The following is a 27,160-nucleotide window of genomic DNA, read 5'->3' on the forward strand; positions in this document are numbered from 1 at the left end:
AAAAAAAGAGAATGAGACATAGAGAGAAAATGAGAGACTGACAGACAGAGAAGAGTGGTGAGTGTAAAAGAGAGAGAGAGAGAAGAGAGACAGACAGACAGAGAAGAGTGATGAGTGAGAGAGAGAGAAGAGAGGCAGAGATAGAGACATATAGAGAAAGAGACAGACAGACAGACAAAGAAGAGTGCTGAGTGAGAGAGAGAGAAAGAGAAGAGAGAGTGAGATAGAGAGATAGGAAGATGAAAAAATAGGTGAAAAGAGAAATGTTCAAAAAAGAAAGACGACGTCGTTTTTTTTTTTTTTTTTTGTGACAAAAAAGTACCGCTGTATTTATTTAAACCATTTTGTAACTATATATATATGAAGTCGTATCAAAGCCACAATATATATATATATATATATTTTTACTCTTTTGTTTTTTTTTGGCAACGGTACCTATTACAGTCACAAAAACTTCTTTTTTTTTTTTTTTTTTGCGACTGCAGCTGGTACCTTGGCAAAAACTCTATTTTTTTTTGCGACAGCAATCTCTGCTGTCACAAATACTCTATTTTTTTTGTGACATCAATTTCTGCCGTTGCAAATACTCTCTTTTTTCGCGACAGCATTTTATGCAGTTGCAAATACTCTATTTTTTGCGACGGCAAGTTGTGCCGTCTCAGAAAGTCACATATTTTGCGACGACAAATGTGCCGTCTCAAAAAGTCAATTTTTTGCGACGACAAATGTGCCGTCGCAAAAAAGTTCCGTCTTTTAAGCCCACTTTTCTTGTAATGTGTGTATGTATAGGAATTTATTTTATTTTTTTATTTATTTTTTGTGTGTGATATATGTATAGTATTAGTCTTTGTAATGTCCCCAGTTCTAAAGCCTAAATTGAAACCCACTTGTACAGATGTCTCAACACACTTTCGGACTTGTGAATGGATAAATGGTGTTATTATTACCTTCTATACTTCTTTTTCTTCATTTTGGGATTTATTATTTTACACTTAGAATTGTCCTAGAAAAAAATACAACCTAAATTTGCTTTAGGCATGGTTGCCCGCGATCATAACCATCGCACCTGCGATGTGTGAAGTCGCGACCGCAAAAGGCCACGATCAAGCCATGACCAATTAGACTTTGCAATACTTTGTATGCGGAAAATCATTGCGCCCACGATGGTGCTCATGAACAAAACCATCATCCAGTATCTCAGTTCCTTGCGTACGGAAAAGGTGGTACCTACAATGGTTTCCCGCGATGAAGACCTTCGCGCTTGTGATGCTAAGTTCGTGCTCACGATGTGTTTGTCTATATAAGGTAGCTCAGTGCACGAAAATATTAGTTTTGATGTTTATTTCTGCTCTCTCTCTCTCTCTCTCGCTTGTTTATGGCGATTTAAACCTAATTTCTTAAGCTTCAACCTTAGCTTTGAGGCACTTAGACTTGAATTTGATCTCCGACTTCTACATAGGTATTGTAGAGGTGAGGGAATCATTTTAATCTCGGCCAAAAGTTGATTTGGGTGTTCATCTTTGCCTTTGGTTTCTCCTATTCTCTACAAGAGGTAGGGTTCTATTTTATTGACTCTATATGAGTTTATTGATGTATTTGTGATAATTTCAATATAAAACTAGCATGTTGTTGTTATTGTTGTTGATTTGGAAAATAGTATGTTAATGAGGTTAGGATCTGATGATTTGGATGGATTTTCTCTATTATTTTATTATCAAATCTATTTTTGTTATATTTTATTATCAAATCTATTTTTGTTATAACAAATTGCATGTGACTACTTTTGTTACAAATCTAGTGCTAATTCTCTTTGTGTGTTTTGCAATGTTAAGGTGGAATCTCTGGAACATGTGTTACTATTTTCTCCACTAGTTTGGGAGTACTGGTCACAAATGGTAAAGTGGTGGGATCTGGTATAGGTAATGCCTGGATCAGTTCAGGGACTGCTGCATTGGTGGTTAGGTGGTAAGTTCAAGTCAAGGGTATCCAGAATTTGGCAGATAATTCATTCAGTTGTTTTATGGTATGTTTGGAAATTGAGAAATGATTTTCTGTTCAAGGGGGCTCAACCAGCTTTTGAAGACTTATGTGAAAAAATAAAGGTACATATTACTTTGTGGGCCAAATGGGTATTGCAGTTTGATTACACAATTCATGATTTTGTCTCCAATCTACAACAGATTATGCTATCTGTTTAAGGTGTTTTTTGGTTCTGGGTTTGTCAGTAGTGGTATGTCGGGGTGGTTTTGGTGTTTTGGGATTTTGTTTGGTCTTTGTTTTTGTTGGTTTCTCACCAACTTTTGAGGCTTATGCTTGCAAATGATAGGGTTCTCCTCTCGGTGCCAACCTAGTTGGAATTGAGGCGACGTTCTGTGATGCTCTTTGTACTTCTGGCCCCCTTTATTGATGTAATTTCATACTTTGTATGCTATTTTTTTTTTATCAATAAAGCTTCTTTTGCGGATCAATTTTTTTTTTTGTGTGCATGTGACTACTTTATTTTGAGAAAGCCCCAAATTGTGGATGAAACACTCAAACTTGTGAGTTTGAGATTTTAGATATGGTTGTTGAGTGTTGGAAAATGTGATGTAGTTGGTAGTTGATAACTATTTTCATTTTCATTATTATTGGGATGTTGTTGAGAATGAAAACCCATTGTTGAACGGTAGTGCATGGAGCATGTTTTGTAGAATTGAACTTGTCATTTGCATTGGTATTATTAAAACCACATGGTTTTAATTAAATGGTTAAGGTGAATTCGGGTCATGTATAGTTGAGATAGTGAATGATTTAATTTAGCTCTATAATCCGTGGTGAAGGACAAAAAACTTGCACGATTAGGTGCCAAGGACCTTCTGGTTAGCAATCGGTAAATTTGGTGGTTTAGATGATGCTTAGTGATGGTTACTCGCGGAGTGTAACTTCACATAGTGCACTAGTTTAGGTAGTGCTTTGCGATAATTACTGGCAGATACATGTATTTAATAGGATTCACCGGGTTATAGTTTTGATGTTGAAAAATGATTTATTTAAATAAAACATTCGAAGCATGTTATACATATATAATATCATGATCATCAATACCTGTGATATTATATTAGTTTCTAAAATATTTCGTATTGGATTATATGTTCATCCTACGTGGTTAAAATCTTTTCAAGTGTTGATGGCATGCCCCGACCTTGAGATTGGATGTCGGAATATGTGCTTGAGCTAGAAAAGCTCTTGGGTTGTCAAGTCTTGGGCCCCTTTTTGTGTTGGCTGAATTTCATTTCTTGTAAAGGGTTATACCCTTGTTTTGTAAGCATGATGGCAGTTTATTTGTATACACTTGACTCTAGTACCAGGGGCGGAGGCACCATAGGCTAAGGGGTCACGTCCCCGCCGCCCCCCCTCCCCCTCCCCGCGGCGCCCGTTTTGAATTTTTTTTTTTTTTTTTGTTATATATAAAATGTATTCTCTTTTTTTTCTTAGCATGTTCTTTGATTAAGGATTTATTATATTGTTCACAACAAATAGTTATTTAATACTTTGGGAATATTATGTGGTATTATTTATATTGCAGTTTAAATCAATAGTGTAGCAAAAAATATTATAGATTGGATATAATGAACTTATTATTTTTAAGTAGTTGGCATATCACTTAGTGTGATTTGTGATTTTCTATGCTTTGAGCATCACGTAGGTAACGCCATATGATATTCTAAGAGTGTTTAATAATTTTCATGCAAAACGCATCATTTATAAGTAATGTCATCTCTTTAATATTTTTCTGTCAAATAAAAATTAAATAGATTTTATAATAATTTGTGCTATAAATGATGTGTTTTTATTTTTTAAAATTAGAAATTTTGATCCATAATTTTTTGTGCTAAAATTACAAACTTACATCATCATTCCACACCGATCTATTCTACACTATTATAGAATTTTGATTTGTTTTTATCAATAATGAATATGTAATTTTTTATATTTAAATTTATCTCATAAAATTATGATTATCTTAATATTGCTCATGATTTTTTTTAAATAAAAAATTATAATTAATAAGTGCCCCCTTTAACCTAATTTTCTGGCTCCATCACTGTCTAGTACCCTGTTTTATATACTATATATTCATTTGATGGAATTATCTTGTAGTATGAAAGATGCCGATTTAGCATGTACGAGAGATTGTCTTTTATTTTCTATTTATTATTAAGCCTGATGCGTCTTTTATTTTCTATGTATGATAGATTGTCTTGAAAATCCAAAGTGTGATAGTCCTTGAGTAATGTGTTTTATTTTCTATGTATGAGAGATTGTCTTGAAAATTCAAAGTGTGACAGTCTTTGAGTAATGTGTGCGGTGTTTTTTTTTTTTTTTAGCTTTCAAATGTGATATAAAAGGATGGTAAGTATATCATTACTCGTTTTAAAATGTAAAGTGTATTGTGAGAGGAAAAAAGTCACAAATTTTATACCAAAGTTCTATCTTGTTATTCCAATTCACTCATAAATATTAAATAATACTAGAACCTCGATGTATAATCAAACGATTGTAAATGCATTAAGATAGAATGACAGAAACTGTTTACGATAAAAGAAATTTTCAACTAAGACAACATAGTGTTTAGGGTAAACTATTAATAGATTCTAATAGTTTGACTTAATTCTCATCAAGCCTTATTGAAAATAAGCCCTAGTAAAATCGTCTCTAAAAATAATTTTTTGTGATAATTTTTTTATAAGTTGTTAAAAATTGACAATTATTGATTTTTTTTATCATAGTTTTTATAAATTGTCGCTAAAACTTACAATTGGTGACTTTTTTGCCACAATTTTTTATAAATTATCGTTAAAGCTTACAATTAGTGACATTTTTCTATGACGAATTTTTTAAACTGTTGCTAAAAGTTAAAAATTAGTATTTTTTTGTGATGATTTTTTTAAACTGTCGCTAAAACTTATAATTAGTGACATTTTTGTGACAAAAATTTTAAATTGTCGAACTAATGATATTTTTTAATAGTGTTTGATGAAAAATGTCATTAATTATCATAAGACTTATTGAATAAGTTCACTTATTAAGACCGACACATAAGATCTGTCAAAGATTATCTTAGCCCAACCACAAGCACAAAAATTCAATAAGATAAATGATTCACAAATATAATTTACACACCTAATAGTGATATATATATATATATATATAATTATGAGATACAAAGGTGAGCATTTTTAATTGAAATGATAAAAGCATAAAAAAATTATGCATAAAATTTTTATTTGGACATCGTTAGGTTTTCAATAATCACCATTTTACCTTTAAACTTAGGTGAAAAGTAGTGCCCATGCATGCAGATCTTCAACAGCAATGACAAATGCGAAGACCAGTCCATTCCATCTTTTCAACTCTTAGATAAAGGTTCCCCAAAATTTTTGGATTGTAATGATTCTCTAAAAGCAATAATAGCCGAAATAAATAAATAAATAAATATATAAAACAAAGAAGTGCAATTCCACCAATGAATAACATATACAGTGGCGACTCATCAACAAACAGTGGATGTTGAATTAAATAAATAAATATATAAAACAGCGCAATTCCACCAATGAGAATAATAGTGGCCACTCAACAGCTAACGGTGGGTATTCAATTGAATATTCTGATTTTTTTTTGTATTATATATATATATATATATATGAGTAATTCAGTCTAATATTTCATGTTGAGCACCTTAATCTATTTTCTTAACACCTGATTTAGTCAAACACCCACTTAACCTATTTTCATGAACATTCAATCCAATTCAACCCAGCCCATAAGAATAGGTGACGGTGCTAGAAAATTGCTAGAGACAAAGAAGGATCTTATATATTCTTTAGTTTATTTGCTTCTGAAATTGGCGTTAATTCTACTGGTAGCAATTGCAACAGTTGAAAGATCTTTTTCGGCAATGAAATATATAAAAAATTCATCGCGTAACCGAAGTGGAGATCAGTAGATAAATGATTATTTGGTTACGTACATTGAAATGATGTATTTGATAATATTGTTAATGAACTTATTATACAATGATTTGTGAAGTTTTAGTTTACAATGATTTGTGAACTTATTATACAATGATTTGTGAACTTATTATACAATCATCGCGTAACCGAAGTGGAGATCAGTAGATAAATGATTATTCTTTAGTTTATAATTTTTGTTGGACCAATGATATTAATATATTAGAAGTTTTAGTTTTTTGTGATTTGTGAAGTTAAAATTAGTAGTTTGTGAAGTGTAAATTTTTGAACACCGTGGCGAAAATTTCTAAAGCTGGCGCTAAATATATATCAGTGATCTAGAGGACGAGTAAGCAACAATGCTACATATTTATTAAAAAAAAAAAGATAAAAAAAAAGTACTCATAAGAATATATTATGAATCATAAGAATATATTAGTAGAGTGTAAGACACTCCCAAAATAAATATGATTTGTAAAATCTCAACAAAATTCATATAACAAAATAAGAAAAATCTTTATTTTTTCAATGAATTTTTTAAAGATTTTTTGTACAATTTTTTAAAATTTTTTTAAGTATATTAAGATTAAGCAGAAGTAAAAATTTAAAAAAAAAAATCAATTAAAATATTTTAAAAAATCATTCAAAATACAAAAATATAAATTAAAAACATAGAAAACAATTTTTGTATTTTTTGCTATTTGACACGATAGAAAAAAAAAAATCAACATAAAATGTTTTTATAATTACTAAAAAATAAATTGATTTTGACAGAATGTTTTCACTACTTAATACAAAAAAATAAATAGATTTGAAAATTATAGAATAAGTTTGTCATGTATAACTTGGACATCTTTTTCACTCATGTGCCTCTGTGATGGGGGCCCGTAGGAAGCAATCATAGCCTCAAATGAAGAAAAAAAAAAAAAAAAAAAAAAAAATAATAATAATAATAATAATAATAATAATAATAATAATAATAATAACAGCGCTGCTAAATACCCAGTGGGAGTTGACCCCAGTAACGTGGCGGACCTCCATTCGCTTAAAAAAAAAAAAAAACAATTTTTTTTTTGGACCAATGGTGTCTCTACACGCACGACCCCCAGTGACCCCCACCGGGGGTCTTAGGCATTTTTCTAATAATAATAAGATAGCTGCAAACTTATTATAAAGTTTCACATACCCGAATTTGTAGGAGTTCACTTGCACCCCTAATAAACTATATAGCAGACTTTTAAAATTAGTTTCTAATCAAGTCTACTTGCGTTTGTTATTGCCTTCATACTTTTTTTTTCTGTTTAATATACGTACTATTGATTATGTATATGTATATTATGTAAATTTGCTTCTATTCTTGTACTTGAAATTGAATTAAAAAAATTTGTCTAACGAGCAATTCTCTCTTCGATTAACTCAATAATCTTGGCTATCTTCAGTTTAGTCTGTTCAAAAATACTATCATTTAAAAATAATAATGATAAATTCTCAATTATCAAATATAAAAGACAATTTCATTGATCAAATCTAACAAAACTATCTTTTAATGATAATATTATTGAATTTTTTGTAATAATAGAAATTGATATTATATTTTACAATTTTCTGATTAGAAATTACATATGCTTTTGCTCTCAAAGTCAAAATCCTCCTAGATTTATTTCCAGTTGGGTTGTTTAGAAATTGATTTTTTTTAGTTTTTTTTTTTAATTTTTTTATGAAAGATATATAAGAAAATAAAATAATTGATTTGACAATTTATAATAATTTTCTGATTTTTTGACTAAAAATTAAAAATTCCAAATAAGGCCATAATTATGTAATAAGTTGAATTTACCATATAACTTCTAAAATGGGGTACGAAATTGCGAATTATGAAAAAAGAGCATTCAAGTACCTAATTTGAATTTGACTAGAAAAATCGTACACGCATTTGTAAATGTCATTGATTTCGCAACAACATCATTAATATAATTGAATTCAATAGAAGAAATATTCTCGTGTACAATTCATATTAAATTTTTATAAATTTACATAAATAATATCATAAAAATATATAAATTGAATATAAATTTGTATAAATTTATAATTTATATTATATTCAACGTATGTAATTTTATAATAAGATTACATTCGATTGATTTTCCACCTACCAGAAGCACCGTCCAAAGTTAAAGCGAAAGAACAAACCAACTCCAACAAAAACTAGATAGAAGTAAAATTTGAGTGTGGACGGGTATCACTAATTGTGATAGGTGAATTTCAACTTTTAGATATGAAAAATTTAGAAACTCACAAGATATTGATTTGTAATTATGTATTAATTTTAAGTACTAAATAACAATTTCAATCAAGACAAATTGACACAACGATTTTAACATGGAAAAACTACAATTAAAGCGCCTCTAATTGTGATAAAAAAAATCACAGGCCAAAGCCACAAAACAATCCACTAAGAAGACAAAAAGAATTACACAAGTGTACTTTCAATTACCTGCGAATCTATGCCCGAATTGAATCGACCCCTATATGCCTCTTCCACCACGGTCTTCACCTCAGAATTGTCTTGCCCAATGTTGAATCCACAACATCGATGTCGAATCCACGACGATGAACCACTCCAAAATCCATCAAAACTTCAGGCCCAAATTCCACAGAAGCTACTGAAGAACAACTCTCTCTTTTGTATTGAATAAATAAAACAAACAAACCTTTTTATATAATTCACTCAATTCATGATTAAACTCTCACAGATACCAAAGGAAGCAAGTAAAGAAGTCCCAGATGAAAACCTTAATATCCAAGAAGAAGATCTAGAAGTCATAACCCTAAACTCGGACTGAAATACATATTTATAGAAAATAGGGCCGCGATACTCGCTCGAGCGAAGGAACTCTCACTCGAGCGAGGAGATTAAAACGCGTATTTTTCTAAGAGTCTTCACTCGAGCCACCAAAGTTTAGCTCGAGTGAGGAAAACACCTTCTCAGTAATTTTACAATTTGTGTAAACTTCTAGGATCAAAGATTCTTCGCTCGAGTGTACACTCCTTCGCTCGAGCGACCAAACAACTTCGACTGCAATTTTGCTTCTGGCTTCGGGGGCGTTGCCCCTCGACCTCGCCTGGGTGCTGCCCCAGACTTGTCAAGAGACGTTGCTGCCTAGACCTCCGTGAGCTGACTGGACAACTCGATTCCCGACATAGTCAGCGAAGTGACAAATATGAAAGAATAGACATCACAAACTTCTCTGCAAGGTGCAATTCAGGTTGGATTCGCATCTAAAACTTATAACCTCACTGAAATAAAAAAATAAATAAAATTACAATTGAAAATAATTTTGTCAAACGAAATTGTTAAGAATAAAAACCTAACAAGATATAATTATATACATGAGAGAGTAAATGGCAAAAAGTTGGTGGTGGGTATTTTGATGATGTGACATCACCATTGCATAGAAGCCATAAGAAAATGGACAAAAACTAGTATTTTAATCATTAAATTAAATGAAAAATAATATTTTAAATATCTTATATACACTTAAATTGAGTTTAATAATTAAAATATTTTTTTATTAATTTTACTTAATAAAAATAAATTATTTAGATTTAAATTAAATAAAAAAATAGGCAAATTACACTAATAGTCCATATAGTTTGGGGCTCGTGTCATTTTAATTCCTGACTTTTCAATTGTGACACATTCGATCCTGAATTTTTTATCTTGTTTCAAATAAGGATAATTGAACATACCATTACTTAATTTTAAGGACAAAATCGTCAATTTGATAAAATATAAACTAATTTGACAAAAATAATTGTCAAAAAAATATTTTAAAATTTTAAAAAATTATTTCTATCCACCAAAGGCAAAATTATGTAAAATTGATAAAAAAAAATTAATAAAAATTACATGATTAATTTTTAAAAATTAATTTTACATGATCATAATCCAAATATGTAATAAAAATTAATTTGGTAAAAAAAAATGTCTAAAAGATTTATCAATTTTATATAATTTTATCTTTAGTAGGTAGAAATAATTTTAAAAAATTCAAAAATAATTTTTTGATATTTTTTTTGTCAAATTAATTTATATTTTATCAAATTAACGAATTTGTCCTTGAAAAATCTAATAGTATCTTCAATTGTCCTTATTTGAAATAAGATTCAAAATTCATGGTCAAATGTATCATAATTGAAAAGTCAGGGATCAAAGTGATACAAATCCCAAATTATAGGGGCCATTAGTGTAATTCATCCTAAAAAAACTATTATTTAAATTGATAAAATTAAAAAATTATTTTGTTATAAAAATCCAAATGTGAGAGTTTTTTCATTTGTCTAAATAATTTTTCCTAAATTATTTCTTTCTCCTCAGTATAAGTCATTTCTTGTCATGGTTGTCTAAGTTGTAACGAGTGATTATTTGATCAACTGTGATTGGTACCCCCAGTTTTTCTTACCCTCACCACCCCATACACACGTGGGGGTTGGTTATTAGAAAAAGAAAAAAAAAAAAAAAATGTAGCCAATCAGACTCCACTGGGATCCTAAGGGTCATCCCAGTGGAGGTCCGAAACATTGTGCTTATTTGATAGTATTGGAGCATGCTCCACACAATTTATCTATTGATATTTGTTAAGTTTCAAAAGCCTTATAAAATATATTGAGTTTTATTATTTTAATAAATAAATATCAAGGAATAGGATTCTCTCTGATCTTGATTTTGGGTTGAAATGTGCTATTTGAGTCTGTGGAGACCATTACGGGTCTTGTTTCGATTATTTGAACAGTTTATTTTATCAATCACTTTGACTATTCATCCACAGAAAAAATTAAATCAATCTGATAATTATAACTTATTCAATTTATTACATTTGTCACTAAAAAAATATATGATTTATTTTTAAAAATATAATTGTTATCTATTTTTTTAGTAAAAAATTTAACAAGTTACAATTATTGAATCAACTTATTATTATTTTTTTATAGATAAAATACATGAAATATCTAATAAAATAAAGAATTTGAATCGTTAAGACGAAACTTGTAATAAACCCTACAAATCCAAACAATACTCTCTAATCTATAATCTGGATGGGAAAAAAAATCCTCCTCTAAAGTAGGAGCACAATATAAATTTGTCCTTCGAGCAAAAAATAAACAAAAATGATCCGGACCCCCTCTAAAATGTGACCTCCACAATCTTCTTGGCCTGTGATTGGCCAGATTTTTTTTTTCTTTTTTTTTTTTCTCCTTCTCCTCCAATCACCAACCGCCATGTATATGTGGGGATGGTGGGTATTGGTGATTGAGGGGGTCTCAATCACTTCTCAAAAATAAATTTGTCCTTCGAGCAAAAAATAATTCCCCGGTTGTCAGACTATAATTTTTGAAATTGGTGTAATGATTTGTTATATGTGTAGTTAATCTACTATTGATTGAAAGACTAGCGAAGAATGATAGCGAAGCGAGGATGGCTAGCTTATTATGAGTAAAAACTAACTTTTTAAAGTATTCCTTTCATTTTAAAATATTAAATTTTTATTTTATTTTTTATTATTTTAAAATATTAATTTTTTTTTCAAAAATCAAAAAATAAAATAATATGAATTTATTATTTTTCCTTTTTTTAAAGTTCATTAATAACATAAGAATACAATTATGACAATTGATATTCTCAAAAAAATATGTTATAAAAGGGTAATTTTAAAAAATTAATATTTTTAAAATACAATAATTATACTATCAAAAAAAATATTAAATTCTCCCAAAAGGACTAATATTTCGGGATGGAAGGAATAATATATACAAAAGAGAAGCTTTTTCTTTCAAATTATAATAGGATTTTTAGATACATTAACATTTTATCTTTGCAATTATAATACAAAATTAAAAATTATTAGATTTTGCGTGAGCAAAATAACTTCTTGATATAAGTATTTTTTACTAGAATTTTATCGTGTTTGATCTTGAGATGTTAAGTCAATTGACCAATATTATAGTTGGCTATTTTATACTCCATTTTGAGCCAAATTAGCTAAACTAAACATAATGACCATGAATATACAATAAGGTTCTATCAAAACAAAATCCTCTTTTTCTTTTTGATTTTTTACTATTTATATGACACGACAAAAAAATGCTTGAGATTCAAAGGTCAACATAATGCATTTCTTATAGGAAAAATTTGTGGTACATACCTATTTATCATATATATATATATATATATATTATGATTTTTTGTGGGATTATTTATGAACCATTGTGGTATAGTTATGAAATGATGTACCATATAAAAAGGTAATGAAATTTTGTGATTTTGTTTCAAAATTTGTAATTTCTTGTTATGAAACTTGGTGGTGAGCAAAGTTATAATTGAGGGAGATTTTTACCGGCTTGATGGTGTAATAACCCAACCCGTACTATGCTTAATTATACATGTGATTATATGTTTGATATGAATTTGCAAGTTTAAGTATGTGAATTATGTGAATTTGGAATAATATCTGTTGAATGTAAGAATATCTGTTGCAATTACAACATTGAACAGATATTGAACGCCTTAGAGGCGCAATAAATCAAACTGACTTCATATCTATGATTAGCATGATTTTTAGAGCCTATGGTGAAATTTTAGAAAATTACGATTCGTAATGATTGAATCATGTTTTTTTCAATTAAGTCATATATGAGTTTAGCCCTTGTGTTCTTCATTCTTGGTAGAGAACTCTAGAGAGTGAGTTAGAGAGAGAGGAAGAGGAAAAGCTAGGGATTTTGAAGAGATTCAAGGGACTAACCCTAAATTTGAAGCTAAGGTATGTAATTTACTTATAATCTTTGTCTCTAATTCATCTTTGTCATGGAAACAAGAAGAACTTGAGAATTTTGAGCTAGGGTTTTGAGTTACGTAATGGTTAGAGCTAAATGTATGAGATTGAACCCTAATCTCTTCATCTTTGTTTGATTTGAGTTCATGCTTGTGATTGATCAATGAAATAAACTCTAGATGGCTCATACAACCAAGATTTGTTGGAAGATTCACCATGTTTGTATGTGTATTGAGCTTGTTTATGTAATTTATGAATATGAGAAAAAGATGAGACCATAAATCTAAAGTTGAAGCAAGATTGACATGTTTGAAGTGAAATTATATTTGTATCATGCTAGTATGTTATGTTTTTGGGTTGGTTTTGCATGAATTTGAGGTTAGAAATGAGTTTAGGAACTTTGCGTTTTTGTGCCATTTTCGAACTGTCTGTGCATGCCTAGACCGCTCGTATGGCCACGGGCTCTGCACGAGTGGACCGTGAACTAAGCCTGGACAAGACCACTCTGTGCGCTCGAGCGGTTCGAGCTTCCGTGCGAGTAGAGCCAAATCACTCGAGTGGTTGGTCCGGTAGTACGCACGGCCAGATATAGGAGAAAACCTTGTTTTCTTATGTTAGTACTCTCGACCTCCAGAACGCATTCTTAACCTTATTTAAACCCTGTTGGGAGTGAAATGATGATTAGAAACTCATTAATGAAGGCTGTGAATTATGAAAGATAAATGTACTAATTGAAACAAATGATTTATCGAATGTTTATGTGGCATATTTTGTGTAGGTCGTGTGCCGGAGGCAACGCTGTAAGACCAAACACACTGTGAGTAATAGTATTGTAAAGATAATTTCTTAATTGATTATTTTGATCCAGATATGGTGACTTATTCTGATATTGTGTTTTGATCAAATGAATGAGTTTTATGAACGCTATATGACATGTGCAACATGGACCTAAGGTTGTTTCGTTTATACTATGATCTACTTGGACCCGAGGCCATTTTGATATATGATTGAGCTCGAAGCTGTTTTGATATATGATTGGGCTCGAGGCCGTTTTGATATATGATTGAGCCCGAGGCTTTGATATATGATTGGGCTCGAGGCCATCTTGATATATGATTGGGCTCGAGGCCATCTTGATATATGATTGGGCCCTCGAGGCCATTTTGGCATATGATTGAGCCCGAGGCCATTTTGATATATGATTGGACATGAGGCTGTTTTGATATATGATTGGGGTTTAGGCCGCTTTGATATATGATTAAACCCGAAACCGTTTTGATATCTTGAACCCGAGGTCGTTTTGTCATATATGGGCCCAAGGCCGTTTTGATATATATATTGGACCCAAGGTTGTTCTATTATATGTTGGGCTTAAGGCTGTTCGGTAAATATGATTATGGATAATATTGTGAAGAATGTAATTTGGAAAAGTATTGTGTTCACATAATATGCTTCACTTAATTCAAGATTATTCATTGAACTCTTTACTTTATTATTACTCATTGAGCTTCGCTCACTTCATATTGTGTATGCACATATAGGTGATTAGCAGCAAGGAGCCCAACCTTAGAGTCAGTTTCAAGAGCGATTTGTGAATCTGTTAGGTCATGCCTCTAAGATAGAGCTTTTGCCTTTGACTCTCATCATGCCATGACCTTTGTTTTGATTTTGCTATAATGGTCTTGGGATATGTAAACTATATGTATGAATTGTTCTATGGTACATAAGTCTTTGCATGGTCAAGTAAATATGTGAATGTGCTATGTTGTAAGCTGTATAATTTTGATCATTTTGGCATGGCCCAATGGACTTCTTCATTTGTGTTATGCTTTCGCTTATGGTCCTGTTATTATAACTATTCTGTATGTTTGTTTGAGGCCGAATGTAATCAAGTGATTACTGGCCGGTTATGATTTGAACTTTCAGGGGCGGGTTTAGGTCGTGACAAATGGGTCAGACAGATGGTTTGAGTAAGGAATGACTAAGGGGGTTGTTTGGGATGATCTAAATAAGTGCACTTTTTAACTTTTTATGAAATATGGGTTGGGTATGGGTTGGGTTTGAAATGATGTGGTAGAGAGGTGATGTGACTTAAATAGGATAGTGACTTTTTGACTTTTTAATTTATACCAAACAAGGCTTAAGTATGCATGAAAATAGAGAACGATCGGGAATGAAGGGTTTGCCCAACTTGGTTGTCACTTCAGAAGTAAATAAGTTTCATAAATAGGTCTACGTTGTTAGGGTGCTTAAGGATGGACTTTATCTTTAAGGAATAGTCTACTAGTTGGTTGAGTTTGCAATGGGAATTACAAACCTACTAAAACTCTTCTATGCTAGAAACATATAAAAGTTCAGAGTTCATAAGGTAATACAATTCTAAACACTCAGAACTCTAGGGCTTTCCTTGTCATTGATCCTAATTCTAACTTAAGGCATCAGAGGGGTTTTTTGGTACACACCCGTTGATAAGCTCATTGGTTCTTTGTTTTTAGGTCATACAACGTCGTTTGTAGGAGTTTGAGCTTGATCACAACGTGTTCACGTGTAGAGAAATTTAGGGTCCGTACATTGGTGTATTTTAAACTTAATTAATTATGTAATTGATTAATTGGTATAATAAGCTATATATAATTTTGGTGTAATTTTTGTATGCGGATAGGGTATATGTCAAGTGATACCTTCTATAATTGTGATTGTCTTTGACAGTAGGACCCATTACATTTATGTTGGGTGATTGGGGAATAATAAAAGGCATATACGTTTGTAATTAGTAGAATGTAGAGCCATGTGATACTTTATTGGCCTACAAAAATTTCTCATAATTAGGAGTGCTCGCAGATCAGTTTTTGACTGTTTGGTTTGCGGTTTGGACCCGCCTGTATGTTTACGGTTTGAGGAAAATTGAACCTGTAACAGCCCACAATGCGGGTTGTGGTTTGTGCAGATAGGGTTCACGGATATGTAGGCGGATTGCGCATTGAACTTTTTCATTTAAAAATTTATTTTTGGACCTATTTTTTTCCTATTTTCTAAATATTTATTATGGGCCTTTTCTCCTCATTTTTTAAATATTATTTTAGACCATAAAATCACATATTTCTTATCATAAAATCATTATTTTTGAATCATTTTTTATTCATAATTTTTTTAATCTCACAGATTCGAAATTGATAATCCATACTTAAAAAAAAAAATAAAAAAAAATTCCACTTATGTATATAAATAAAAGAAATTCAATTTAGTAGTAATTAATAAAGTATGGGGTTTGTTTGTTTCAATTTACGCATGCATATATATATATATATTATTAGTTTTCAACTGTGAGTAATTAACATATATATATATTATATTATGTATGTGTATATATGTGTACATAGTTGTTAAGTTTTTATTCTTGGTAATCCCGATTCCCGTTTGACAAAATTTATTGTAGTTGTACTTTTATTCGCTCTTTTATTTCAGTGAGGTTATTAGTTTTTTAAATGTGAATCCAACCCTAATTGTGCCTTGCAGAGGAGTTTGTGATGTTAATTCTATCATGTTTGCCAGTTCGTTGACTATAACGAGGATCGAGTGGCCGTTTGTGCGTTTGAGTGGAGAATATTTGGTTTCAAAAATTTAATCGCCTGCAAAAATACTGGGAGATGTTTTTTCCTGCTCGAGCAGAATTTCCTGCGCTTGAGCATTGGTCCACTCGAGCGGCCATTCCGACGCTCGAGCGGAGATCGCGGAACAAATTGCTATAAATATGTGTTTCAGTTAGATTTTAGGGTTACGCTTTTAAATCTTCTTTTTGGATATTAGGGTTTATATCTGGAGCTATTTTGCTAGTTTTCTTTGATGTTTAATTGAGTATTCAACTCATGGTCTAAGAAGTATACATCAAAGGATTGTTTATTTATTCTACACAAAAGAAAGAGTTGTTCTTTGGTAGATTCTGGAGAATTCGAGCTTGAAGCTTTCGTGGATTCCGGAGTGGCTCATCGTCGTGATTCGACATAGGCATTGTGGATTCGACGTTGAGCAAGACAATTTCAAGGTGAAGACGGGGGCTGGAAAAGGCACATAGGGGTTGGTTCAATTTGAGTGTGGATTCGCTAGGTAATTGAGAGTATACCTGTGTAATTCCTTTATGTCTTTTTAGTGGATTGTTTTGTGAATCTTGCCTGTGATTATTTTTATCATAATTGGAGGTGCTCCAATTGTAATTTTTTCACGTAAAATTGTTGTGTTGATTTGTCTTTGATTGTTTGATTGTGATTGCTATTTACTGATTAAAATTGATACATAATCACAAATCAATATCTAGAGGATTTCTAGATTTTTCAGTAATTGTAAGTATATAATATATATTATGTATGTATATATATATCTACTAATATGGAAGCTTTTTTTTTTATTTTTTATTATCGGCAAAGAAATTTTTTTTTTTTTAAATGAAGAGGTTACAAGACGATCCAGTAATAATTGCATTATAGCTTAAAAATATACCTCAACTAGGTTGGCACATAATTTAGAACCCAATTCTGTGCATACCAAGATCGAAGAAAAACATAACGTTGGCGAGAGACCAACTGATACAAGCACAAATTAAATACACATGAAAAGAGAATATTAAGATTAAGATTGAAGGTCCAGAATTTTATTTAAAAAATATATATATATATATATATATAAGTGCGGACAGGTGTGTGTAGATGTGGTTAAACCCGCAACCTACTCACAACCCGAAACATGAAAATATTTCAAACCGTATCCAACCTTATTGCAGGTTCGAAATTGCCTGCACATGAGCGAATTAGATCAGATTGAGTAATTTTTGCGGATCGAATGACCCTATGCTTAGCCTTACTCATAATTGTGAGTTATGTGAATTGATGAGGAGTTACTACGAAGGAATATGCAATGTTCCCACATTGATTAAATGAAAATAAATGGTAAGACTTATAACCATTTATGTTATTGGGTTTGGAGATAACATGAGGTTTGCGTCTTAAACACAGGCGCGGAGGAGAAACCATGTCCTTGGCTTCGCCGAACTGCAATGGCTTGAATTTGCTTAACGAAAATGATATACCTGTACCTCAACATGTTTGCATACAGTATATGTTATTTTAAAATTTTGTACCGTATATAGCTTATTAACATATTAAATTTAATTTTGGCATTGTCATTTTGATACTAGAAAAAAATAATTAGAAAATATTTTAAGTAGATATAATTTGATCACAGAATCAGATATAATTTTGTTACTTGATTGGTTTCTTAAATGTATGAGTTTCACCTTATATACAAAAAATAAGTCAAGTGTTCTTAGAAAAAAAATTAAAGAGCAAAAGACACTTTTTATGTAGATTAATATGTTTTTTATTGGCAACAATATACTTTTTAACATATTCACCTATTTTCAAGGTTGTCTTTTATTTTCATTCTAATATAAAATAATGCTTTACGGTTCCGTTTAATTAGAAAGAAATAATTAATAAAAAGTGAAGTGAAAGTAAATAGAAAAGAAAATATTTTTTCTTGTATGAATTTGATTATGATGAAAATTTTTCCAAATAAAAAATAAAAGATTTCTATTTATGAGTAACTACTTTTATAACAAATTTAAAATTTCTTACATTTTCTTATATTTTTTACAAGAAACTAAAAGCTTATTTACTATATTATTATGAGTCGTACAAAAAAATTAACTTTATTGTAACTTGTAACACTTTCACGCTAAACAAATTTAAAAAAAAAAAAAATCCATTTCTTCACATTTCACCATTTTCATCCTAACCAAACTTAGTCAAAGGACAATCTTTAACATTTACCTAAAAAACTTTTATCTGACTCTGTGTTCGAATTTTATAATTGATTTAAAGGTAACTTATAATAAGAGAAAATTAGTCTAAGATCCCTATCCCATTTTTAGTAATGAAAATGATCCATAATATTATTTTTTGATGTCTAAGGTCCCTAAACCTACATTCATATATCATATCAGAGGAATTTGACTCTCTTCGTTTCTGATCTTCATTCTATCAAACCTCATTTCTCTCTCTACCTTCTCTATTTCATCTCTCTCTCTCTCATCATTCAACCTGTCTGCTGTCTTCTTCCTCAATTTCTTTACCCCCAAGCAAATTCTCCAATCCCACACAATCTGATTCTCCTGTAACCTCCTCTTCTCTAATTCCTGGTCAACCTCGCCGTTCTAAACCTCTCTGTTCTAAACCTCTCCTCCAACCTCCTCTTAGCCCAAATCCCACCCCCCAAATCACCTTCTGCGCCTACCTCAACGTCATCGATCTCAGCAATAATCTTCTCACAGGTCCGATTTCGTAGCAACTGGGGCTTCTGGTGCTGTTATTGGTTTTCGATGTGTCGAATAACCGATTAGCGAGTTCAATTCCGGTGGCGTTGGGGAACCGGACTGGGAATTTGGTGAGGTTTAATTCCAGCTCGTATGTGGGGAATAAGGATCTCTATGGGTACCCATTGCCGCCATTGAAAAGTAAAGGCCTTTCGATTATGGCGATTGTGGGGATCGGAATGGAAATTGGGTTGTTGAGCTTGGTGCTCAGTTTTAGTGCTGTGTGTATATGGTTGAGAGTTTCTGAACAGAATATGACTGTTGAAGAAGGTAAAATTAGTCAGCTCATGCCTGATTATTGAGATCTCGGATGCGTTGCTGACGAATGAAATTGTGGTGATAAGGAAGATTGTAGAAGACGTGTCGCCTCATAAGAACGTGATCCATCTCTACGACGTTGAAACAAGTCTCTGTCTCGGATACATAGAATCTTTCTTTGTGATTTGTGAGAAGTTGCAACCTGGGCAGTCATCAAGCTGTGGATCTCAAGGTTGTCCCATTAAAATCCATTTTTTAGTCCATGGATTACAGAGTGTAGATTGAAATTAATAGGTATTGATCTCTAGATTGAAATGTTCAATTTTTCCTAGATTGAAATTTTCTCTGGGTATTCATTCAATTTTCTCTAGATTGAAATTTGGAATTCATGTTTTAGTCCATATTTTAGTCCATGAATTACAGAGTGTAGATTAAATTAATAGGTGCTGAATTAATAGGTACTGGATCTCTAAATTATATCACTACCCTCATGAATTACAAAGTGTAGATTGAAATTAATAGGTACGGATCTCTAGATTGAAATGTTCAATTTTCTCTGGATTGAGATTTTCTCTGGGTGTTCAAATTTCTCTGGGTGTTCATTCAATTTTCTCTGGGTGTTCATTCAATTTTTTCTGGATTGAAATTTGGAATCCATGTTTTAGTCCATGAATTATAGAGTGTAGATTGAATTAATAGGTACTAAACTAATAGGTACTGGATCTCTGGATTATATCACTAACTTCATGAAATACAGAGTGCAGATTGAAATTAACAGGTACTGATCTCTAGATTGATATGTTCAATTTTCTCTAGATTAGAATTTTCTCTGGGTGTTTAAATTTCTCTAGATTGAAATTTTCTCTGGGTGTTCATTCAATTTTCTCTGGATTGAAAATTGGAATCCATGTTTTTGTCCATGAATTACAGAGTGTAGATTGAATTAATAGGTACTGAATTAATAGGTACTAGATCTTTGGATTATATCACTACCCTCGGAGGACTAATATCAAGAAGCAGAGCAGTATTCAGAGAAATTTGGAATTTTCTCTGTGATGTGTTTAGAAGAATTCTCTTGATCGAATTTTCTCTGGATTAATGTTGAGGGACCTTAGACATTATGTAAATATTGAGTGTCCTTAATGCTAAAAATCTTAATATCAAGAACCTTAAAAAAAATCCTCTTATAATAAACCCTCTCAAATTATGGTTTGTTTGCACTTTGTCCCACCAGAACCTTTTCCATTTTTGTGGCAAATTACAAATAAGGACATTGTTGTCATAAAAATTTAATGTGTCATGTATTTCACGCAACTTAATTTTATATAAATCCTAACAAAGATTACTCAATGTAATAAGATAATATTTTAAGATAATTAATTATTAAATTTTAAAATTTATGAATTAAAATATAAATAAATCATAATTTAAAATGATTTACTTTAATTCACCCATCATTTAATTAATCCATTGAATGTCAAGGCGAGGGGCGGGTGGTCAAAAAAGTTGGCTTGACTGGGTAGGGTTAGCAGGACCTGCCCCCTTTATAAGTCATCTTTAAGATAGATTAGCAGGGCCAGCCCTTTTTGTAAGATTCGTTTGGGAACAGGTTAATTTAAATATTTTTTAATTATTTAATTAAAATATAAGTTAAAAAAATTAGTATGTTTAAAATAATTTTTTAATTTTTTATGAAAAAATGTGTAAAAAATAAAGAGAAAAGAGAATTTTTGACTTTTTAGTATAGGTTGTTAATTTTTTGACTTTTTTAGTAACTTTTTGACTTTTTGATTAAACCCGTCGTTTCCCAAACGAGGCCTAAGTCATCTTTAAGATATATTATTGAGTTATGTTAGAGATATCAAAAATTCTATTAAATATTTAATTAAATATTTTATATAATGTTAATTTCATAAGATTTTGTATAAGGGAAAGACTCACGCTTATTTGAGATATTTAGCCAAATTTAATACAATTTTTAGGAACTCTAATATTTTTGTAAATTATTTTCAACAAAAATTACTTTTTGCACGTTATTTTCAACTAAACTTGACTTTATAACTCATCTTTTGGATACATTATTTTCAACAACAATTACCTTTTTGCACATCATTTTCAATTAAACGATGGGACTCTATTTGTTTCCACTAAAAAAATAAAAATAATTTAACTTTATAGAGTTCGTTATCCAGTTTTTTCTTTCTTATTTTTTTGTTTTTTTTGTTTTATTTTTTTTTTTAAAAGTTGAATATACAAACAAGTAGAATTATATACTCTATTTTTTCTATCCAAATAAAATAAAATAAAATAAAATAGAAGTACTAATGTATGCTTTTAAATTTTAAGTTAAAATAAATTAAAACAAATAGACAACATATAAAATTACATTCATTTGCATTGAACAGAACATAGAGGACTGATGAACTCCACACGGCTTGGTATGAAGTCTAATAATCTTTTCATCTCTTGTTCATTCTATTGTGTAAGTTTGTTAATGTCCTATATAGAACACCATATTAGAAGGATGCAAAATAGTTGACAAAGTGAATTTTTTTATTTTTTTTAGTTTTTAGTGACAAAAGGGGCATAAGCCCAAAAAAAAAACAGAAAAACTACAGATCAGAGCTAGGGGACTCTAGCCCCTGAACATCTAGATCTAACAAGGCTAAAACAGAGTGAGGAGGTGCAAATAGGGATGGCAATTTGAAACCGGTCCGACGGGAATTCCCGATCCCGACCCCGATTTAAGCGGTTTTTCTCCGAAAAATACCCCTGACGGGGAGGTGACGGTATTTGAAAATCAATCCCCGATCTGTCACGGGCCGGGGACGGTGATCAGTGTTTGATCCCCGGCCCTGCCCCCGTCCCCGACCCCATCCCCGAATTTCCCCGAAGTGAAATTACTTTTATACCCCTTATATTTATATATTTATAATAATAAACCAACTCTCTCCCTCACTCTCATCTCAACTCAACTCTCTCGTTCATCTCTCTCTCCCTCACTCTCATCTCAACTCTCTCCCACTCTCTCGTTCATCTCGCTGTCAACTCTCTCTCTCGCGGTCACCGACGGCGACGTCAGCACTACCGCTGGCCCCGACTCCCCCTCTCTCTCACCGACGGCGACATCACCACCACCGCCGCACAACGTCTGTCTCTCTGCCACCACCACCGAACCCATAGCCACCGCCAGCCACTCTCGATCTCGATCTCTGTCACCACCACCGAACCCACCGACGGCGTCGCTCAGATCTGTCTGTGTTAGATCTGTCTCTGTGTGTGTGTGTGTGTGTGTGTGTGTGATCTGATCTGTGTGTGGGGATGACAATGTATGTGTGTGTGATCTGATCTGTGTGTGTAAGTGATCTGATATGTGATTAATTTTTATTTTATATTTTTTTTAAGTTTAAATTTGTATTTGTTGATGATGATAAAACATAGTATTTTTTTTTAAAGTTCAAATCTATTTCAGACTATTAATAATTTTGTTTCAGATCTGTTTTTAGATGATGTTGTTGTTGAGTTGTGTGTGAGGCATCTGAAATTTTTAGATGATAATTTTGTTTCAGATCTGTGTGTGTGAGGCATCTGAAATTTTTTTTTTTTTTTTTTAGCCGGGGAATGCTCGGGGTCGGGGAAACCCGATCCCCGTTGGGGGCGGGGATGGGGGCAGTGATAGGATCCCCGTCGGGGATCTGGGCCGGGGCCGGGAAAAATTCGACCATCAGGGACGGGGAGTGTGATCCCCGGCCCCGCCCCGCCCCGTTGCCATTCCTAAGTACAAAGTGATTCACTATTACTGTGGGTTTGATTCAGGAATTTAAGGAGCGATTTGGAAAAGTAAATGAAAAAAATAGGTGAAATATGAATAAAATATATCTATATTTCACTTAATTTTACACCTCTTTTTCTTTTCTCTTTTCAAATCCCTCTCCAAATCTCTCAACCAAACACAGCGTAGATGTAACCTAATCCAAATGCATAAGAAAAATCTTTTACAAATTAAAATTTTTCATTATCTTTTCTTATTCATAAATTTAGCAAGCAATAATAAAATGTTGAAATTTCAAACGTGACTCATTATTAGAATATAATAGCTATATGGAAAAGAAAATTATGAAAATACTTGAGGTGATTAATTGTTGAGTATGTGAGTTAAAAAAAAATAAGAAGAAAAGAACAAAAAATTAGTGAAAAGTTTCTTTTAGAGAACTTGTTTAGTCATAAATCTTATGAAAATACTTATGATTCGATAAGCCCCTATATATTTGAAATTATATTCTAAGAGGTTTTAGTTTTTATTTTTATATTTTGTAATTGGATATTTTTTCATGACATTTTTACCCTTATTTTGGTCAACTTGTTTATATTGAAACTATTTTCTTCTATGTTTCAAAATTATAAAATTGCATAACATTTAAAATACATATCCATTTTTGATAAAATTTATAGTTTTAAAAATTATTCGATGAGATCTATTAAACAAGATATCAATTAAATACAAAATTATGTAAAATGAAAAAAAAAAAACACTATTTTAGTGTTAATGTCTACACTTTTCAATAAATATGAATAATGTGATTGTTTGAAAAGTAGAAATATTCATACTTTCAAGGGTTTTTTTTAGGATCCCTGATATTAAGATTTTATAGCATAAAGGATATTCAATATTTTCATAATATCTAAGGTCTATCAACATTGATTTAGAGAAATTTCAGTCCAGAGAAATTCTTTCTAGATAAATTCTGGACTTCCCAAAAAATTTCTCTGGGTTCAAATCTCTGGATCTCTGGACTAACATAAAAAACCCTTGAACCTTTCACAAATTTCTGTGGACTAACATTCAAATTTCTCTAGATCTCTTGACTAACATAAAAAATCCTTGAACATTTCACAAATTTTTCTGGACTAACATTCAAATTTTTCTGGACTAACATCAAATTTTTCTAGATCAACATTCAAATCCCCCTATCTATCCAGAGAAAATTAAACAAGGCAGAGAAAATTAAACAAGGCAGAGAAAATTAAGCGCAAAATTTCTCACATGGAGTATTGAGGAAAGTTTAACAGCAAAGTGGTTTTGTTTTCACTGTCCTAAGATTATATCTTTGTTAAAATTATCAAAGAAAAAGTCACTATTTTGCTAATGAGAAATGTTAGAGATCCACTATTTTGGACCCACAAATTCACCGACAATGATGTAGCAAGGGAGTTGGGCATTTTATCATTGGGTATATAACAAATCAAAAGTTGACTGACACCTATCATATTACATCATTGTGAGTCAAATTGTGGGAGCTTTTTCTGGGTCTCAAACATTTTCCTTTGCTAATATCTTTGGAGCAACAAACTGAAGATAAAAAAAAAAAAAAAAAAAAGAAGTCAAAGTGTATGAAAAAGAAAAACCACTGTAACATGGAGGTAAGTAGACAACTTTAACCACCTGTGGAACTGCATCCTTATCCAGTAACCCAGAGAACTTGTTTCTTCATATCCACTCGCTATATATATAGGCAGACCCATTATTAGATCTTGAAGTCCAATTCCAGCTCAGAACTCTTGGAAGAAGATTTCTGATATAATATGTTATTTATTAATGCAAGCATGAAGGCAAGAAATCAGTGCTTTAATTAGTCTCTAATTGTGGGATTCTACTAGATCTTTGATCCAGAGGGGAGATAAAATGAAAAATGTTTAGTTTCAATGAATGCATAGATATTAGTGTAGAGCTTGATATGATGTTAAGTAAAAAAATTGTGAGCAATCTTTTGAAAATTGCGCAAAACATGGAAATTTGCAGTGTGACCTTAGCTAATGCTGAAGATGCACTAGAGAATAATTAAGAATCAAATTATTTGAATGGAAAGCATAGATGATATTTCTGGTGCTTTTGAAATATTGAAACAAACTCGATTAGAATGCCATCGCGTAACTTGTTAGATCACTTTGCTATTGGTGTTTGTTATGGTTATAATGTTCTTAACACAATCTATCTTCTTATCATTTTTATTAAAATTTGGTCCTTTTGCATTCTTCTCACTGGCTTAATATTTTTGTTGTTACTTTCCTGTAATAAATCCCTGCAAAAATATTGATTTATGTTTGTCCTTATGTGAACCATAGATCAGTGCATCGTAGCTGTGATCCACTTTTAGAATGTTGCAGACTACTATCAGTGTATCAGTAGAGAATAGAAGCTTTCATCCAATTACCCCTACTATTTCCTTTTCCCTCGTCCAGGAATAAGAAATGTTTATTCAGGCATCACCAAATTTCTCTGGCAAAAACAACCCAAAGGCTAAAAAATATCATTTTCACATTTTTGAAAATTTCAACATAATCCCAAAACACTACAAGAATTAACATTTTTAGCAACAAAAAAATTGGTCGGAAAAAGTTATCCGCGACCAATTTTTTTGGTCGCTAGTTTGGTCGCCAATTGAGGGTCGGCAAAAGTAATTCGCGACCAAAATTTTCGTTGGTCGGCAAAAGTTAGATTTGCCGACTAAATTTTTGGTCGCTAAATATTTAATTACCACGACTAATTCATTTTGTCGCTAAAAAACTTTGGTCGCGAAAAGTCGCCTTTTGCCGACCAAATTTCTTAGTCGCCAATTGACACATTTCGCGACCAAAAAGTTTGGTCGCCAATTGTGACATTTGGCGACCAAATTTTTTGGTCGCCAATTGTTACTTTTCGCGACCAAAACTGTTGGTCGGCAAAAGTGAGTTTCCACGACCAACAAAATTTTTGGTCGGCAATAGATGTATTTTTTGCGACCAAAACTCTTGGTCGGCAATTGTCATTTTTTGCGAAAAAAAATAATTTATTCGTCGCGACTAATAAATTGGTCGCCAAAGCAGGAAAACAATACACCTGTAATTCCTAATAATTCATTCAATCCATAATAAACCTATAATTTTAAAGCATCATTCAAATTAACGGATGCTGTAGGCGCTGAATACTCCAGAACTATTTTGTCTTAATATATTGTTATGCTTTGTTTACCAAAAAAGAAAACAAGGTGTGCAAAACCTCTCTAATAAATAATATCAAAATTTTCTTTTATGTCTTTCTCAAGCTATGTAAGGGCACAAGTTCATAGCATATTCATCGTCATGTGATGAATGCGTCAGGAAAGAAAAAATTATAGAAAAATAAAATATATTTTTACAAAATTTTCTCATAAACTAATGCAACATCAAATAATAAATTTTAAAATTTTAACAGAAAGCCAAGCTCTTCATATCTCATGTCAATCCTCATAATCATAATCCACACCATAGGCTCCGCAGCTTTCAACACCTTCACCGTAATCAGTCTTGCGGTCAAATTCATTATCATACTTTCTTATTTCAGACTCAATCTGTCGGTGCTAAACTTCTTGTTAAACTTTGTATCACATTTTGCAATTATGCCTTCCGTGTTGGCATTCTCGGCACCTTGGCTCTGTAAAGACATTGAAATGGATGTATAGAAATACATTAGCCAACTCTCAGTGTAGCTTTGTCTCATAGCAAGTAATAAATTTCAGATTAATGGAACAAAAATAACAGTAAAATAACATGGCATCATATTGTAACCTGATTTGTTAGATTTGAAATTGAGAATTCATGTAAATATGATGAATAATCCCACCAAATGATTATTTCAATCCTTCCATCTAACTTGAGCCAAACACACGCGGCTTATCATCATACAATTACCTGTTTTAGAA

General features: G+C 31.6%; 1 pseudogene; it reads left to right on the top strand.

The window, feature by feature from the left end:
* Positions 1-19,010: 19,010 nt before the first annotated feature.
* Positions 19,011-19,486, top strand: LOC114293664 (receptor-like protein 44 pseudogene; annotated as a pseudogene).
* Positions 19,487-27,160: the final 7,674 nt, after the last annotated feature.

The sequence above is a fragment of the Camellia sinensis genome, chromosome 8 (assembly GCF_055761805.1).
Source record: "Camellia sinensis isolate YWXY chromosome 8, ASM5576180v1, whole genome shotgun sequence".
In the NCBI taxonomy this organism is placed as follows: domain Eukaryota; kingdom Viridiplantae; phylum Streptophyta; class Magnoliopsida; order Ericales; family Theaceae; genus Camellia; species Camellia sinensis.